The following is a 7,592-nucleotide window of genomic DNA, read 5'->3' as shown; positions in this document are numbered from 1 at the left end:
TCACAAACAGCAATGTGATAATGACCAGATAATATGTTTTTTAGTGATGTTGGTTGAGAGATAAATATTGGCCAGGACACCGGGGAGAACTCCCCTACTTTTCTTCAAAATAGTGCCATGGGATCTTTTACGTCCACCTGAGAGAGCAGACAGGGCTTTGGTTTAATATCTCATCCAAAAGACAGCACACCTCCGACATTGCAGCACTCCCTCAGTACTGCACTGAAGTATCAGCCTAGATTATGTGCTCAAGTATTGGAGTGGGACCTGAACCCACAACCTTCTGACACCAGAGGCAAGCATGCTACCACTGAGCCCCAGCTGACATTTAACCATATGGAGAGCCATGGAAAAAATAAGATTCTCAAAGTACAAAGAGCAGTTTGTAGAAATGTCTGCATATACACTATTACAAAGCATTTAAGATCAAATTTTAAAAATGGACATAAGTATAAAACACTTAATACTTGAGATTTTTTCAATGGGTTAATAAATTGTAATCTTGCTACATTGTGGATTTGTTGTGGGATCATTAGAGTCCAAAGTCCTCAAAGGACTCTCAGCCTTTGTTTGTGCTAAGGGTTTACCAGATAGAAAGTTGCTAGTCTCAGCTGTGCCCTTATGCTTAACAAAGGGAAATATCAGCAAGTTCCTGTTCAGGTAGGATTCAGCAATTCCTCCACCTTCTTCAGTTGAGCACAAAACAATATATAAAAGTTATGGAGGTCATTGCAGTCAACCCGCCCCACCTCATCCCAACAGTTTTATTTAAAGCCCAGGTACATGGGGCATGAGGCTGGCTATAAGGGGGGAAAGTATACATCAAATAACAACCAAAATTCAACCATTCAAATGATACATCACTGGAATTTATATGTACATTTCTGTTCTTTTTTTAAAGACCGTTTAGATAGGTTAAATTATCGAATTCATTCATGTTGCTTTACTGTCTATTGCTAGATGCTATAAATACACCAGCAAAGTGTATACTTCTGATAACAGAAGTACAATGGAATATTATGCAGAACATACCGAAAAGGTGTGTGTTAGTCCACAAGTGTCTCATATTGTACATAAAATGAGAGGATTTAAGTGCTGCAAACACATTGTCAGTTCTGGTTTTTCCATTTCTAGTAGATTTAAGTTCCTCTAGAGAATTTCAATAATTTTGTTCAAATTATTTAAGCACAAAAAATTTAAATATCACAACAATGTAATGTCTTTTATATTATGTAATCTTTTAGAAAAAAGTCTCTGATTTACAATGCAAAATAATATTATAAAAATGGGATTAGAGAAACATACAGAATATTTCTGATTGTTGCCTGGTTTTTTTCCTTCCCTATTTCCGCCACCCCACCAACATCCCTCTTATTTACCTAAATTTACTTTCTTTTGGTTTCTGGTTCCGCAGTTTACTTCGTTCCACGCAGCTATTCCAACTGGGCAGCTGGGCATGTAAACTGTTCACAATGTGCCAGTCTCATTAAGATCCAGCTGGCAGGAGATGCCGACGAACTGCACAGTTGACTTGCCTTAAGACTATCACTACCTTAGGGGAAGCACCTTGCTGTCATAGGTCACCACTAGAGATGCTACCTGTCAAATGCAGAACTCTCTGTTGGGGGAATGGCAAAGGGGAAACCCGCACCCTATTGTTTCAAATACACTTATAGGATATAATGCACAACATGTTATCAGGATCATTGATTTATGGTGACTGAATAATTAAATTCTGCTTTATTATGTGGTATTCTGGGATTTTTACTGGTGTTTCATGGATTGAATTATTTATCTTGGTCCATTTTATCTTGAAATCCATAAATGACTAGCATGGCTAATATACTCCTTTACCCATTTGTATTTAATGTCATAATGGAGATTGTAGTATATAATAAGGCATTAATTAAAACGGAATAACGGTATTTTAAGTGTTTGTTTTTGCTCTACTTTTCCCATTGATATTTTTTCGTTTTAATGTTGGATTCAGTGCTCAGGGCATTTTTTGCATTGATCTTAAAAATGTGAACTTCAAATGTATCAATGTGCTCAACCCATTTCTGATTGAATATTATTACACCCAGATTGATTCTGGCCTTTTGTCCCAACTGTTCCTGCATGAATCACTGATTAGGCTGCAGCTGAAGTAATGTGTCCAATTCTGGGCACCACACTTTAGGACGCATGTCAAATGCAGGGGAGATTTACTAGAATGGTACCAGGGATGCGTGGAGAGACTAAAGAAGCTGGGGTTGTTCTTCTTAGCGCAAAGAATGTTAAGGGGAGATTTAATAGAGGTGTTCAAAATCATGACGGGTTTTGATAGAATAAATAAGGAGAAACTGTTTCCAGTGGCAGAAGGGTCAGTAACCAGAGGACACAGATTTGAGGTAATTGGCAAAAGAACTAGAGGCGAGATGAGATTTTTTTTTACACAGAGGGTTATGATGATCTGGAATGCACTGCCTGAAAGGGCGGTGGAAGCAGATTCAATAGTAACTTTCAAAAGGGAATTGGATAAATACTTGAAGGGGAAAAATTTGCAGGGCTATAGGGAAAGGGCAGGGGAATGGGACTAATTGAATAGCTCTTTCAAAGAGCCGGCACAGGCACGAATGGCCGAATGGCCTCCTCTGGTTCTGTGTCATTCTTTTCTATGATTCACAGCTCTGGATTTTAGCACATTAAGAATCTGCACTAACTGGACCAGCAGTATCTTCTCTTATTTGGATCTTGGTTCAAAAATGCTACTTCAGCTCTCGAAAAATTAATTAGCCGACTATGGGTTCAAGTGCCTGTCCTACTGGACTCTTTAGACCACCTTAAATTATATTGTTTTGGCTCGACTGATAGGTAGAACAGCTTATAATAATAAATCATTACACCTCACGGGAGAAAGAAAATAGCACTGTATATCATTTACAAAAGTACTTTCTGTTGGCTAATTGCAGGGTCCCATTAATAGCAGTCATGGAGGGTCATTGGCTAAGGCCACAGAGAGACCCTATAGCCTGGAGGACACTGCTCTCCTGGATGAAGGAGATTATGTGACGGCAAGGCTGAAGAGACAGGAATTGAAGAAATGTCAATTTGCAAAATGCAGCGTACCTGCAAAGATTAATTATCCCTTCAGCTATCTACCAAAACACAAACAGTGAAGAATTTATCTAACAGCACTGTTTCCAGCCATAAAAGCTTTTACTAACTAACATCAGATCAATATCTATGCCAGTGTTGTCCTGTAGTATCAAGGGACCAGCTTATATGCATTTCTATCATGACTCGTTGGAGCTTTCTCAAAACAGTGTAATAAATAATGTGATTTCCACGAATGCAAAATTCTAGTCAGTTCTTCAAAGCAGCAAGAAATCTAAAGATATTAAAGCCAACTGAATTCAGACAATAGGCACTCGTTCATCATAAACGTACTGAGATTTTGATTATGTATTATGCCGTTGGTTGGATCTAACTGCAGAAGACTGTGAAAGAGTCTATCTTATTATTATTCATGAATTCATTGTTGTTATTATTTGATAGCACATTTCCCATTTGGGAGCATTGTTTACCTTCTATTTTGCAGCAAGAGCAAGTATTGTATCTTTGTATCAGTCTTTTTTTAAAACATTGAAAAAATGCCCAACAAGTATTTTACATTTTTTCAACATCAATATAGTAAACTAATATAAGCAGCTCACTTTTCAAATGACCTCTGTCTTGAAGTCACCTAGTTTCCAGTCTTATAATTTTCATTCTTTTAACGATAGGACATTTCAAACTTCGGGAATGGCAGTCTCAATTGGCCCAAATACTTGCTCTACCTGCAAAAAATCATATTTACAAATTGGTTAACCCCTAAATAATTTCTAATCTTTTGCTTTAAGCTAAGAGCTTTCATATCTCAAGAAAGAATGCATTGTCTTTAATTGAATGGGATTTATAATTTTTTTCTGTTGTTAATTTTATCACGTACACTGTGTTGGGTTTACAGCTTTAATCTTTTAGCCATTTGGCCAGGGGGTGCCTTTCTGCAGTAGGAAACATGCCCATCACTTTCCTTTTGTATAAATTGCATGAATTTGTAGATTAAATTCATTGGCAAGAAAACATTTAAAAATTAGAACTACTTTATGCTAATTTATACGTATTAACAAAAATGGAGACTGTTTAATACATCACATTCAACTGTACAAGAATGCGTACAGGACAGTACAATTGGTACAATAGAAAATGTACAGCATTCAAAGCCAGCGTGCTTTTCACAATCAGACAAGACCACAGCATCGAAACAATAAAAAGGGTCAGCAAAGTTCATTAAAGTGTATGTATGAAATCCCATAGTCCCTTAATAAACTCCTTCTTGATCACATTTCTTCTGGGATTTGCTGCTATAAATATATCTCCACCTCCCTCAACATGAAAAGGAAATATTTTTGATTTTTACTTAATCCAGCTTCTTCAAATTTAGATCCTAAATTTTTTTAGAATGTGAAAAATTGTAAATGTCTGATCCATTCTGTAGTTGGTACATGTTTAACCAATCCATAATTTCCTTTTTAATCACAAAATACTGCTACCCAGTGCACTACCAATTGTTAGTAAATTAGCTTGAGTTTACCATGAATTCCTATAGTGTGCACTTTATATGCTGCACCATGGTGAATTCTGACAGCTAATTCGCCAATGTACGAGTGCTGCTGGTGCTACTGACTCCTGACAGCCTTTAAAACAAGTGAGAGAACCCCTGCCACTCATGTCACTGGGGGAAGTAGCCTCTTCATTCTACAGTCAATATTTGTGGGTAAAGAGGTAAATGGGACTTCAAATGAATGTTCTGCTTATGCTTGTTATCAAACACATGGGAAATGGCACATTGGATTTTTACACATGTGAAGTAACAGTCCCCTGGGCAGTGAAATTAGCAATCACACTAATAGAATAAAAATATATATTCCACAATGTGGTATCAGATCTCACACACACTGTTGAGTAGAATTTTCTTTATAAACTATTATTTGCCACTATATATTCTGTTTATAACTCTGGTACTTTTTATTTTAACAAATATTATTTTTAATTATTTAAAATCGATGCAGATGTGTGCCCCCAGAGTTCGTCAGAGCCACATGATCAGTAGCAACCACATCCCACCAGTTACCAGACTACCCTGGTCTCGGAGATAATCTGTACCTCTATTTAAAGATAATCAAAAGCACAAAATGAAAAGCTGAAGTTATACATTTATTTATCTATTGGCAGTAAGACTTTCCTTGACATGCATTTAAGATGCTCCAAAAGGAATTATTGTATGGCTTCATTTTATTTAATGATAGTTTTGTTCAAACCAAATCCTTGTTTCACAGTCCAGAGCTATTCCTACATTAGACACACAGCTTCAACTTGGCCTCTGATGTCTTGGGTATCCAATACAAACCTGGTGTTTTTTGCCATAACTATTTTCTTGTTAACTGTGTGCTGTTAAAACATCTGTGGTTTCTCATTTAATAGATACTGTATACATCACCAAATGGATCACTGATAAACGAATACCATCCCAGTAAACACTAACACAGCATTCTTAAAGCCCTGGTATACTGACATCACATTGCACTCTTATTTTTCTTTCGATTCAATGCCAATTAATATATTTAGAACATGTTGAACTTTCTACTGCACCGGTGGCTTAGCACTCAGCTTTATCCTCTCCAAAATAATAACTGGTGTGGCAGACGCCTCCAACATAAGCAGCCCTTCTTGCTCATTATTGTCCAATTTAACACTCAAATTGAAATAATATTGTTGGTTACTCATGTAACAACTTTGCAAAATGGACAACTGTTTTCACCACCTGATTTTGCATCACATCTCACAAATACCTTTTTTAAATTAAATAGTTGGCATTCAGAGGATTTGGGAACTCAAAAAGTTGAGCATCAGATTCACAAGCAGGCAGTCAGGAGTACAGGCCTGTCACTCAAGCTTGCCTGGAGCGAGAGGAGGTCAACAGGAAAGCACAGAGCAACAGTAAGATGTTCAGTCTCCAAGTTTGGGGAAAACTGACAGCTCTCTCCATTGAAACTTGCCTCCTGCTGGCTGGCCACGGAGCAGCACAAACAGTAATCACGGTGCAACTCAACGATCCACGTTGTACCCTCTACCCCAGCTGAAGGAATTTGCAGTGGTCAATAAAAGCTGAACAAAAATAGAAAAAACACAAAATTGGTCTTCTGTGAGCATTCCATGTTAAAAAAAATTCCTTTTGACAGAATTATTTGCCAAAGTGGGTGTGCAACTGAGAGTTAATCAGCAAAGTTTGGTGGTAAAGTTTTTCAACTGAAACAAAAATTCACACAATTAAAATACCTTCTGTCATAAGCAAAAGACAGTACATTTACTACTCCAAGATGTTAAATTTTCAGTTCTCTTTTGTAGGTGCTGGCAACATTCAGTTATTACATCCTATGATATTTTTTAAACTGTAAAAATAAAAGTTATCGCATTGTGGTCCTTATTCTCTAAACCAAACAATATTTTTTCATAAAGAGCATGGTGGTTTACGAGGGCTCAGATTCACGGAGACTAATGCAATAAGTTGCATGTAGCTACCCTGCTGCATAAACAGATTACAAGAATTTTTTCAATTGTTTCATATATAATTAAGGATAAGGGGAATCGTCCATTTGAAATTGGGAAAGCCATCTACTGGCTGTGTGCTAATGCCCCTGAAAGGCTGTATCCAAATAAGTTCATTGTTGGTAAGAAACAAGCAAATTGCAGTCTCCCTAGCATTTAGTATGAATATGGAGTTGTTCAGAAACTCTCATCACAATCTTTTTGTGAGTCTGAATGATAATTTCATCGCCCAGCATTGAGAGAATTCACTGCCGCAAATCACCAGTTAACAATCCAATTGCAGAAAATGTGAAAAGTTAAAATAGAGTAACCCCCAAAAGAAACCAAATGTTGTACCACAGATGATGCATTACTGACATTCCTTCACTTGTGGCAAAAGACAGATTGTTTTGGACTCATGAAAGAACCTTCAGAATACACCATCACTGATAGCATAGTGGTCTGCTATGTTATCTAAACCGGGCACCTTGTAGTGTTTTAAAGTTAGTTATTTAACAATTCCCAGACCTGAATGTATTGAATAATGCAAAACAAATGTATGTGGGACAGAAGACCAACATCAAAAGGAAATGACTGGAGGTTTGATTTTGAAAGAGCCCAATAAAATCAAATGCTACCTTTCCAAACAACGGTTAAAGACCGGTGAACTCTCAGTGGTCACTGAGGTATAACAGTTAACCCAATTGAATTCAAGGGTGATACAAAACACTGAGACTCTTCCTAACCTTCAGTCTCAAACTGTAATCCTTCAATGTCCAGAATGTTCTTTTCTTTGTTTTTTTATAACTTTAGCACAACTTTATTGAAACTGACCTTTTACCATGACATTCTAAAAGGCTTCTGAACCTTCAATGTAACAGAAAGACAACTGGTAAGAATCAACCTCATAAATCTGAATTGAATGCAGATGCAGTCCGTTGTGTGTTTATAAGACAGTGTATAAGGCACATGACAGTCTTTGA

The sequence above is a fragment of the Heptranchias perlo genome, chromosome 31 (genome assembly GCF_035084215.1).
Source record: "Heptranchias perlo isolate sHepPer1 chromosome 31, sHepPer1.hap1, whole genome shotgun sequence".
Lineage (NCBI taxonomy): Eukaryota > Metazoa > Chordata > Chondrichthyes > Hexanchiformes > Hexanchidae > Heptranchias > Heptranchias perlo.
The sequence above is the reverse complement of the archived record's forward strand: the minus strand, read 5'-3'. Positions refer to the sequence as shown.